Source organism: Sander vitreus, chromosome 21 (genome assembly GCF_031162955.1).
Source record: "Sander vitreus isolate 19-12246 chromosome 21, sanVit1, whole genome shotgun sequence".
In the NCBI taxonomy this organism is placed as follows: domain Eukaryota; kingdom Metazoa; phylum Chordata; class Actinopteri; order Perciformes; family Percidae; genus Sander; species Sander vitreus.
This window is the reverse complement of record NC_135875.1, coordinates 3,772,222-3,784,673: the sequence shown is the minus strand read 5'-3', so window position 1 is coordinate 3,784,673 and position 12,452 is coordinate 3,772,222.

The window sequence follows — 12,452 nt, the reverse complement described above, 5'->3', positions numbered from 1 at the left end:
GTCGAGCAGGTACCATGTAATGGAAAAGCAACTTTAGCTTCTGTGTCGGTACTATTGCCTGCCTCTCCAAACTTGGGGCGTGCCGGCCGCCATCTACTGTAGTTAACACACTAGTCTCACATTGCCAGACCTTCTTCCACAGCACTGCTGAGGAGGGTCTGGCGAGTCCGGGATGGGAGAAAAACGTGCTCTGGTTTATTGGCATTTCTTTAAACCAATCACATTCGTCTTGGGCGGTGCTAAGCGCCGGACGGAGCAACGATACCACTGCAAAATAGCCTCGGGAACAAACTTGTTTTGGTGGAACATACAACTCAGATTGGACAGATAGTCTAGCTAGCTGTCTGGATTTACCCTGCAGAGATCTGAGGAGCAGTTACCCATAGTCCTCAAAAATCAACTGGAGGTTAGAATGCCAACATAAAGAAAGCGGACATCCGGCTGAAATGAGGGACATTCGGCGGAATTTGCGGCGGCACCTGAACAATCCCTGAAGTGAAACGTCGTCGATATAGACGACACACTGACTATGGAGAAGTAGCTCATACAACCACACTTCAAAACATCTGAACTGTCCCTTTAATAATTTGGCCATGAAAGTTACACTTTAAATGCCTTCAAACTAATAGCTGAAGCAATGAAGTAAATGGAACTGTCGAATTGATCTGCCAAAATGAAATGTATTGTTTTTATATAACCTTTATTTATACAGGTAATCTGATTGCGACACAGGGTCTCATTCTCAAGAGAGACCTGTTTGGGACAATACACATCATCATTTACAGACGGACAAACAGATTACAATAGTATTAACAAGATTGACCACAATAGTACATACAATATTTAAACAAAAGTGCCAAGTAGACTTAAAATGCTAAAGTACTAAAAACAAGAACAACATTCCAAAGATGTTTTTCCAGGACTCTAAAAGTTTTAAATCCCCTAGCGGGATCAAGCTGGACAGTTTTAGGTCCTGCTGTAGTGTAGTCCAGTTTGAGGGGGCAAGGTCTGTATGAACCGTTGAACCGCGACGTTTAAGGTAATAAAAGCCTGGGAGCGTATAGGCTGTGACTGCAGTGAAAAAAAGAAAAAAAAAAAAGAAGTCTTGGGTCTTTGGAAATCCAGTTCGGGGTGGATGCGTCAAATCTCGCACAAGAGGGGCTGGGTATTGAGCCGGAGTACTTTTTTGGTGGGATCAAAATTGTCAACTGCTGAAGGCTGTCAGATTTATAATCTGGTTTACTTGCTATTTCATCAGTAGTTCCCAATTTAATGTAACTATGAGGCTGCAGTTTGTGGTGGTAAAGGCCAGTGTATTAAATGGCATTATATTAGAATCTTTGTTTGGTTACACTTTACTTGAAGGTAGCTACATAAGAGTGACATGACACTGAATGTGTCATAAACACTATAAACAAGTCATAAACGTTTATGACATAACGCTTCTTTTAGTAAGTGTCATTCGGTTTTTGTCATGACAAGTTATGGTTAGGGTTAGGGTTAGGGTTCATGTGTTCATGACAGTGTCGTGTCACTCTTATGCAGATACCTTCGAGTAAAGTGTTACCCTTTGTTTTTATATCCACCCTGTAGTTTTCAGTTGGTTCAGTAGTTGGTTGAAATTCAAAGCCGGGTGTCGATTATGTCTTGCTGCATAGCCTTCAACAAACAGAGTCACACTGTGAGAACCACAGCTCCCGTCAAGATTAGAGGTGTTGATAGAGAAGAGGTGTACCTCCTGTCAGATTGAATTTCACAACACATTCAATCATGACATGAATTCAACAAGTGTGCCACAGCAATGGCAGCTGCACTATGATAAAGGTCACTGTCAGCAGGAAATGACTGCTCCAGCTCTCCTCTGCCCCCTGCTGGGGGCTCGCTCTCCATGCAAGCAGTCACAACGTGCACAGGCTTCACTAATGTCCTCAAATGCAACAACAAAAAAATGGGAGAAACAGGAAAGGGACAGCTCTCTCCTGCCCTCCTGCCTCCTGCTGCAGCATTAATCTCCCCTTAATGAGGTCATTCATGTATGTGTTGACACCTGAGGATGCTCACAAAAAGTAGAAGTACAAGTTAAGTTAAAAGTAGGGCTGCTCGGTTATGGAAAAAAAAATCATTATCACAATTACTGTGGTCAATATTAAAATCACGTTTATTCAACACAATTACTCGCATTGCATTTATTGAAGTTAAAAAACAAGGAAACAGTTCAACAAAAAAATCAACAGTGAAAACACCTTGAACTGTGAAATGTCCCTTTAAGCCTACCACACACTGAGCGGATAATCGGCCGTTGGACAGTCTGGCGAGGTCAGTGACTTGAGTCTGTTCTGTGTGTTCCGTGCCGTTGTCTGTCCGAGGATAACGGCCACCACCAATCAGATGACCCATCTGATTGGTGGAGAGCTAACCTGGAAACGGGGAGCGGAATGAGCGTGACTAGAGTCTCTCAAAATCTGACAAAAATCTTTTAAACTGACCTTTGTCGATCTGTAATGAAGACAGATTCAGCAACTGCACAGACTATTTCTCGCTTAAAATGTTTTCAGAAACACGTTTAGGTGAACTATTTTAGTACAACATTGTATTCTGAACGAGCCGCCATGACAGTATGTCTTTGAATTTCCGGAGAAACCAGACCAATCAGCTGCCGGTTTTCATTTTTGGGCGACAATACAGATTAGCGCCGCCTGCTGTTATGGAGACGTATTACGTATTGTCTCTTCGGTGTGTTCCGAGGCACTTTTTTGACTAAGTCGGGGAGACTGATCAGTCCAACTGCCTTTTCTGCCAACGGTCGGCCGTCTGGTCTGTGTGTCTGGGTCTTTATTCTTTTCCCGTTATACTTTTGGAATTCCTCTTCAGAACACAAGACAAAATAAGAGTTGACTCGCAAAGTGTAACGTGCAAAATAATCAATTTTCTCGATTACATTGTTTCTGTGATCATTAGGATCCAAAATCGAAATCAAAATGTGATTAATTGCACAGCCCTAGTTAAACGTGTATAAAAAGACTAATAAAAGACGATAAATCCATTTTCAAATATGAAAAAAATAAAAATGTTTTGGGACAAATGGTCTAAAAATGACTTAGCTAATAAAGACTTTAATGTGTAAATCGGTTACGAGGAATCACCAACCTTGCTGTTATCAGGGCTGCTGTGGCCCGTAATGTACAGATCCAAATCATTGCACTTCTTTTTTTCTTAAAGGGCAACCTAATAATTCATCAGACTAATAATTAATTCAACATAGGCAAGTTGTCATGTTTGATCTCATTTGAATTTTAATTACCTACATACTGTGCCTGTCACATACAGTATAACTGACTTTGACAAGAAATAAATGGCGGAGTGTCCCTTTTAATGTGAGTACAAGCACAGTTTTTCCAGACTGTTCTCATGACCCATTCGTACATAAAGCTACGAAAAGTAATGCACAGTAATTTGTATGTATTTCACATATTTATTACGTTATGCACCACAGTGACTGCCGCTGTATAAGAGTTTGAAGAGAAAAACACAGGGCTTTCAAGTGGAGAAGTGAGGTCCATGTCCCGGAAGAAGTTGAGGGGAAAACAGAAAACTTTTCACCCAGGAAAAGGGTGTTTGTGTCCTGGGAGTACCTGGAGTATCTAAGCGGCCCTAATTTTATATGATATCATACGAATTGTTGCGCATACGTTTTCGTGCAATATCATAAGAACCCTGTTAATGAGAATGTGTTGATTTTTCTCACCCTGTATCATTTTCCCTTTTCATTTTTAATTTTCCCTCATCATTTTCTAGTGACATTCTGTATGTTGTTTATCCATCTTTTGCTGTCATATTTCACAGTTTTCCTTCAGAGTCTGGTATAAGTCCTAACACAGTTCATTGTAGTTCATCGTATCTGATCCCGTGCACTCGGCCTTATTGTTCACGTGAAGACAGTCAAACATCTGGGAATGCTGTGTGGACTAGCAGACCTTCCTTCAAAGCGCTGTGGAGGAAGGTCTGGCAAAGGGAGACTAGACTCAGCCTGAAAGGAGACAGTTGTGTTAGCTGAACTTGACAGAGCACCTGGCCCTGCAAGTTTAGGGGAAAAAAAACCTGAGTCTGAAGGGAGGCTTGTTATGATGCAACGTCATAATGTTAGACTCTTGGCTGCGGGCTAAAAGAGAAGTCTCATTATCTCGGTATTCATTATGAATTATAATCATTTAGGCGTTTTTTTTGCTTCTTGTCTCTTTAGACAAATGTACCCACTTATTATTTCTAAACCAGAATTTTAGGAAACATCCATCTGCTGTTGAGGAATTCTTTATATGACAGCAGTAAATACTTTCCTTACGTGACATTTAACCCCTGTTCATGTTTTCCGTGAGACGTTTGCCGTCTTTAACACATGCCATGTTTCTGCTGCTCGTTGCTCAACATGAAGACTTTTCTGGAACATCACATTAGTACATTTAGAAAATTAAGCAATACAAATCATGTGAAGGGGGCTCCAGAGAACAACAATTTATTGTCCGAGGAGGAAGTTTCCAAAATCAAAAATCTCCCCTGCTGGTTCAAGGTTGCTCCCTGAATGTCACGCACAGACATCCCTCCTGCTATACTTAAATGCACTAACATCTTTTGTTCTACGGGTCGATAAGAATGCTATAGATCAGGGGTCTTCAACGCTTTTTGTGACCAAAGAACCCTTAGCTCAGGGGTGCCAAACTCAGTTTCACTAAGGGCCACCCTGGAAAATGAAAAACACATCAAGGGCCAGACATGTATAGTTTATTGACATGCTTTTATTGAGAAAAGTCAAATATCTTTGACTGTATTATTCAATTCAATTTTATTTATAGTTAGTATCAAATCATAACAAGAGTTATCTCAAGGAACTGTACAGCTAGAGTAGGTCTAGACCACACTATAATTTACAAAGACCCAACAATTCCAGTAATTTCCCCAAGAGCAAGCATTTAGTGCAACAGTGGTGAGGAAAACTCCCTTTTAGGGAGAAACCTCGGACAGACCCAGGCTCTTGGTAGGTGGTGTCTGACAGTGCCGGTTGCGGGTGTGATGAATAGTGGCAATAATAGTCACAATAAAGATAATGGAACTATGACTAGAAATAGTATTTGTAGTAGTTCATGGCGTAGCAGGACACTGCAGGGCATAGCAGGGCGTAGCAGGACGTAGTAGGACATAGCAGGGCACTGCAGGGCATAGCAGGACGTAGCAGGGCGTAGCAGGGCGTAGCAGGACGTAGCAGGGCTCTTAGAGCGTAGCAGTGTGTAGCAGGGCACTGCAGGGCATAGCAGGACGTAGCAGGGCGTAGCAGGGCGTAGCAGGACGTAGCAGGGCTCTTAGAGCGTAGCAGTGTGTAGCAGGGCACTGCAGGGCATAGCAGGACGTAGCAGGGCGCGGAGCAGGACCACAGCGACAGCTGCAACCATGATTTAGGTGCCACCCTAATCCAAGGAAAACTGCTGGGCGAAAAAACATAAGGACTCCATGGAATAAGCTCCCTAAAGCTAAGTTAGTAACAAGCATTCTGGGACATGGAAGCACACAGATGGAAAGAGAGAGGCGAGAGGAGCTCAGTGTGTCAAAGGAAGTCCCCCGGCAGTCTAATACTATGACAGCATAATTAAGAGCTGGTGCAAGGCAAACCTGAGCCAGTTCTATAAGGGTTGGTAGATGAAGCTGACGACTATGAAGAGAAGCAGAGAACGCTGCAACTCCTCACTCCCTAACTATAAGCTTTTATCAAAGAGGAGAGCTTTAAGTTTACTCTTAAATGTGGTGTGTGTCTGCCCCCCGAACCCAAACTGGGAGCTGGTTCCACAGGAGATGAACCCGATAGCTGAAAGTGTAACTCTCGCCAAAATGCAAACTAGGGTTTTTTTGTGAATGTACAGGAGTCAAACTTTCGTTTAAAAGCATATTTAGGACGGAATCGCCACTTTTAAGATTTACCGTATATCCGTTTTCGGTCAAATGGCCTTTTGAATGGGAGTGCTAGGGGAACTTTTATGCTAGCCTCAAAATAGCTATTTTTAAAACACTAAGAAGGCTCGACACAACATGAAACTTTGCTCCAAGTATCACCAGAGGCTCTACACCTTAACGAAAGCATTGACAACATTGTTTGTGTACCCAGAGTTTACTAAAAAGAAAGGTTTTGAGCAACTCACTGTAGCTGGTGTTCTTCCGGTCACCGTCTATCGAGCCAGTCAGAAATAGTCGAGGGAGGAGAGTAAAGATGAAAAGCTCCTAAAGCTTAGTTCCATATAAATGCACGGATAATTCGTTGTTTTGTCGTTAGTGAAACACAATATTGACCTTGTAGTTGAAAAAGGAGCCTCATATAAGAATGACATTTCCTCCTATGGAGTCCGTTCATTCGCATTCGGAGATCACCTATTTTTGACTGGGAAAATGGCGGATAGTGTAAAAAACAACTGCTAACGTGAGTTGCTCAAAACCTTTCTTTTTAGTAAACTCTGGGTACATCAACAATGTTGTCAATGCTTTCGTTAAGGTGTAGAGACCTTGGTGATACTTGGAGCAAAGTTTCATGTTGTGTCGAGCCTTCTTAGTGTTTTAAAAATAGCTATTTTGAGGCTAGCATAAAAGTGCCCCTTAGCACTCCCATTCAAAAGGCCATTTGACCGAAAAACGTAAATACGGTAAATCTTAAAAGTGGCGATTCTGTCCTAAATATGCTTTTAAACGAAAGTTTGACTCCTGTACATTCACAAAAAAACCTAGGTCGCATTTTGGCGAGAGTTACGCTTGAAGGCTCTGGCTCCCATTCTACTTTTAAAGACTCTAGGAACCACAAGTAACTCTGCATTCTGGGAGCGCAGTGCTCTAATGGGACAATAAGGTACTAAGAGCTCTTCAAGATATGATGGTGCTTGACCATTTAGAGCAGTGGTTCCCAACCTGGGGTCCAGGGCACCCCTCAGGGGGGCGGCAAAGATCACAGGGGGGGCGCAAGTCTTTATCTGGTTTGAGGTTGAGGTAAAAAAAAAAAATATTTGCACATGTTAAACAAATTATGATAATACACTAGAATATATAATGTATACAAAAGTCTGTATGAAAACTATATATTTTTGTTCTTGCTTAAAATTGTAGGCAGGCTATTTGTAGGCCAAACCTCCGGGACCTCTTGACCTGGGACCTTGCTGTCATCAGGTCAGCTGCTAGCTGCTATCATCCTCGTTTTTCCTGCCACCACAGCATCACTATTTCATGAATGAAACATGGCGGAGAAACGTAAAAGTGCTGACAACTCCTCTGTATCAAAAAAGAAAGTAAGGCTCTATCTCGAGAGTTACCTCAACTTCGGTTTCGGGGGGGCGCTCAGCTTTTCTTAGACATGAGTAGGGGGGGCGCCAAGGAAAAAAGGTTGGGAACCACTTATTTAGAGCTTTGTAGGTCAGGAGAAAGATTTTAAATTCAACCCTGGATTTTACAGGAAGCCAATGCAGAGAAGCTAATACAGGGGAAATATGATCTCTTTTCTTAGTTCTTGTCAGAACACGTGCGCAGAATTCTGGATCAGCTGGAGAGTCTTAAGGGACTTATTTGGGCAACCTGATAGTAAGGAATTACAGTAGTCCAGCCTGGAAGTAACAAATGCATGGGCTAGTTTTTCAGCATCGTTTTGATCCTAATTTTGGCAATGTTACGAAGGTGAAAAAAGGCTGTTCTTGAGGTTTGTTTTAGGTGGGCGTTAAAGGATATATCCTGATCAAAAGTAACTACTAGATTTCTGACAGTAGTGCTGGAGGCCAGGGCAATGCCATCCAGAGTAGCTATATCTTTAGATAATGAGAGTCTAAGGTGTTGATATAGTGTTGAATAGTCTGATCTGGCATTTCTGAGGGCCTTCCTATATGTTTTCAGACTGTCTTGCCAATCTAAAAGAGATTCTTCCAGATTGGTGGAACGCCATTTACTTTCAAGTTTTGTTTTAATTTGCGAGTTTGGGAGTTATACCAAGGTGCCAGTTTCCTTTGCTTCATCATTTTCTTTTTGAGAGGAGCAACACAGTCGTCCGTAGCGAGGCGGTAGCACCTGTTGTGGTTTTGGACATTTCTGTTGGGGTTGTTTATATTTCTGTTGCCTGTTATTATAATTCTGTATGTTTCCTGTTTTGTATATTGTTTCTGTGGATTGTGTATATTTCTGTTCCCTGCTGTGTATATTTCTGTTTCCTGTCTTATTGTGATAGTCCGGTTGTCTTGTCTTGTCTAGTTTTTTTTATGATTACTCTCCCTCTCCTAATGTGTTTCACCTGTTGTACCACCTGTTCATTGTTTGCTCATCACCTCTTGTATTTAGCCTCTTTGTTTCCCTTGTATCTTGTCAGATCGTTTTGTGTTTCCACCCTGTCTGTTTGTGCCCTGTCAGCGTGTCTTAGCCTGGTGCCTTTGTTTTGGATTCTTCCCTGCGTTCTTTTGTTCCTGTAAGTTTTCCCTGTGAGTTTTTTTCCCTGTGTTTTTTTTTCAAATCAGATATCAAATAAATCCTCGAGCTCAAACCTTCTGCCTGCCTGCCTTCTCCCTGCGTTTGGGTCCACTATCCCCTGCTCCACGTAACCGAACAATCTGACCAACATGGACCCAGCAGTGGTGAGATTCCAACCGCGTTTCCATCCTTTGAACACTGATGGTGAGCAGTTGCTGGGGGTTTTTTTTTGTGGGTTGTACCTCATGGAGGTTCGCTGGCAGGTGACTGCAAGAGAGTGTGGCCTTCCATACACCGAGCCTGTCAATCCATTAGAGCCTGTGCTCCCCAGCGTCCCCGAGCTCCCCAGCGTCCCCGAGCCTTCCTGTGTCCTCAGGCTGTCCTGTGTCCCCAAGCTATCCGGTGTCCCAGAGTCCCGGCTGTGTAGCAGCCCCCCAGAGTCCCGGCTGTGTAGCAGCCCCCCAGAGTCCCGGCTGTGTAGCAGCCCCCCAGAACTCCGGCTGGCTAGCAGCAAATATAAAGCCCTACAAAAGTTGGCACAAAAGTTCCTTATCCATCATAGAATTTAGCAAATCAAGCAAAAGAATGATTACATTTGTAAAAGCCAACTCGCAGCAACCTGTTTCACAACCTGAACCAAAACTCTCTGGTTCTGTGGGAATTGCAGAGTCTCAAAGTCGGAAAATCTGCCAAATTCTGCTTTTAGTGTCACGTTATTGCAGTTTGAAAAACAGTTTCCTGTCTTTTGGGGTTTGGCACACAAATATTTAATTTATTGTGAACCTAAATTGATATGCAGGCCAGTCCAAAACCTGCGAGGGGCCGGGTTTGGCCCACAGGCTTTGAGTTTGACACATGCGCCTTAGCTGAAAGAGCAAAGCAGGTTGTTTGCATTTCTTTAAACAATCGTCTTGGCCCTTAGCAGTGACTGCCCGTCACTGCTAGCTCGAAGGTTGTTGGTGTTTCCCGAAGCGAAGGGATTTTGAGAACAGCAACACACAGAGCAGAAGGCTCAATGGTGTTTTTTGCTCCTTCCAGGCAGCGCTGCGACCGCTGCCTTCAAGGCCCCTAAACTAACCTAACCCTAACCAGTGCCTAATCCTAGCACTGCCTGGAAGGAGCAGTTGGGGGGCAAAAAACACCAATAAACTAGTGGAAGGTGAGGGACATCCACAAGTGAGGCTCATCAGCCCTCATGTCACCTGTGTCTCATTACAACCCTCGTTGTTGTGTATTCGGTCTGTGTGCTCCCTTTGTCTGGTGTCAGTTCGTCATCGTACTTGGTGTCAAGAAGTCCTGCCTGTTTTCTAGTGTTCCTGGTTTTATCCCTGTTTTCCTGGGTTTTTTTTTTTTTTTTTGGATTGCTGCCTGCTTACTTGGACTGTAAGTCCAAGTAAACTTCAATTTTTTTAATCATTGAAACTCTCCCTTGCATTGCATATTTAAAGGATGATGTGTTGTAGAAGTATGTGTGGCCAAAAATGTACTTATATCTGCTCATAAATGCATTTGTGTGTGAAAAACAATCATGTGTTTTATATCCGGACTAAATGCTAAACAGGTGGGTTTAAAGTGTTACCAGATAAAATGTTCACCTTCCAGTTGCTTTGTGATTGAGTTCAGCAACAATATTACGCCGTCTCCCATAACGAAGAGTGGATATCTGCGCTGAATATGAAATACCAGCAAGCTTTTTTATGGAACGATAAATCTGCTGACACCTCTCCATACTGCCAGGGAATAAAATACTTGCAATACGGCATTTTAATTAAATACTAAAAATGATAAATAAGTTGAGCAGCTGCTGTCGGTGGTGAAAGTCTGCAGAAAGATACCTGGAATGGTCCAGAACTCATCTCTTCTCTAAGATTCAGCTCTGATGTGAGAAACAGACAACAGAGGGAAGTTCGATCACAACCAGTGGTGGAATGTAACTTTTTTTTTTTTTTTTTTTTTTTTAAAGTTATATATACTTGTGGTCCATTTTATTTGTCGTTTGATTTAGTTAGTTTTATAATTAATTGTAATAGCTGTTTTTTTTTATTCTAGTTATCTATATATCTGTACTTTTTGTTTTAACAATTTAAAGTTGATGTACTTATTAGCTATTGTTCAGAGCTTGTATGTTTTAAGTGTCTTGCCACTGGTGTTTCCTCACATATGATGGTGTTTCCCCAGTTTGGTTCAGCTTGTTCTTGTTTGGAATGACATCATTTCTGTCAGTTTAGGGGTGAATGGGGCCGGGGGGGGACATTGTGATAAGTATGCAATATTTTATGGAGCGCTGCGTCCCGTCCGTTGACTGTGTGGCTTAGTTGTTTGATTTAGACCCCGCTTGAAACGCTGTAATGATCATCATTTGATTGGCCAGTTACCGTGCCACTTGCACATGTTAGTGCACGTCAGGGCACAGGTCCACTACGTGACAAACCCTATGGAGCGTACCACGCAGTGGCGTAGGCAGAAATAGTATTTTGGGCGGGCCGGTACACAAGTGAGTGGGCCATTTTCAAAAGACGAAGTAGCAAAAAGGACCAACTGAAAAAACTGCAGCGATTTTTACCTTCAACATACTGCATTACAACGGCCATAACAGTACTGCCCACAACCTGCTCAACCAACAAAACTCAGTCTAAGAAGTTTGTACACAAATATACAGATTAAAAACCTGTCGGTTTTAACCTATTCAGGCTAAAATATATTTGCACCGGCAGAACCAGCAGCATTGGCTCTGCACAGCACTGTTATAAAATTAACCTTTTTATTGCACAAAGTGGCAACTAAACATGAACCCACACAGCAGAGAAGGCGTTTACATACTGCATGACAAATAATAGCCTACATCAGACAGAAATCACACATGTAACGATGCAACAGCATTGTTGCTTCAGGACTATGGTCAGATCATGAGCAGCAAATGGCTACCAGCAGTAAAAGAAAATCAAAGAATGAAAACTTCCAGCCGAGCATTGTTTGAATTATGAAAGATATCATGAAAAGTGGCACCAAATCTTAGTTTATGGAGTCCACGGCAGTGACAGGATCAAAGAAAACTAAAAACTACATCACTCACAGATAACTTATCATCTTATTTAATGTGGGCAAAACACAAACGTGTTTCAGCTAGAAGCCATCATCAGTGTTCCCCATTTCTTACTAAATAGGAAGGTTACTAGGTTAGGTTACTTAATAACACAAGAAGCGTGAAACACGTTTCTGACGGCCTCCTCTCTGGCTGATGGGCTGTCAGCTCCGCTGGGGAAATGTCTGCACATGCTGCAGAACAGCTCGTCCTTATTTACACTGTATTCCATCCAAGAAAACTGTCCATACCACTTTAAAGAGAAGCCATTGTTGTCGCGGTAACTTTTAACAGTACATTGCTTAACACATCCATGGTGCATTGTCTTAAAAAGCTGGCTAGCTAACGTTAGCTGCTGAAGGCAGCCCGGAGAGTCTGCTTGTTACCATAGCAACCAACTATGTTCCGAAGGCGTTTGATTGAAGGGTTAAAAACTGTTTTGTTTTAATCAGAAGAAAATACACATTAAACACACACACAACTAGCTAGTTCTGTTATTTCTTTTTATTTTTTTGCATACATTTGAATATTTTTCATAACAAAACGTATTTTGCTGGCTCGTAACTTGGCTGGACGGGCCAGTGAGTAAAGTGGGCGGGCCAGTGAGTAAAGTGGGCGGGCCAGCGCCGCCCTGGTACCACGTGTGTGCATATTTAGACAGATTGACAGTGTAAGTGAAGAAAAAGACAACGGAACGAATCAGAAGCGAAAGAAAAGTTGTGTCCTGTTCTCTTTATTTATATATTTAATACTGTCCAACCAGTAAACATGTCCTGTTCTGTAGACATGGGCCTTATTTTTTTTATTCATGTTGTACCAGTCCAATATGACATATGATAGTCAGTTGAAATACACCTTGTGTTGTAAGAAAACTTGTTTAATTCGTTATAAATCTATTTTG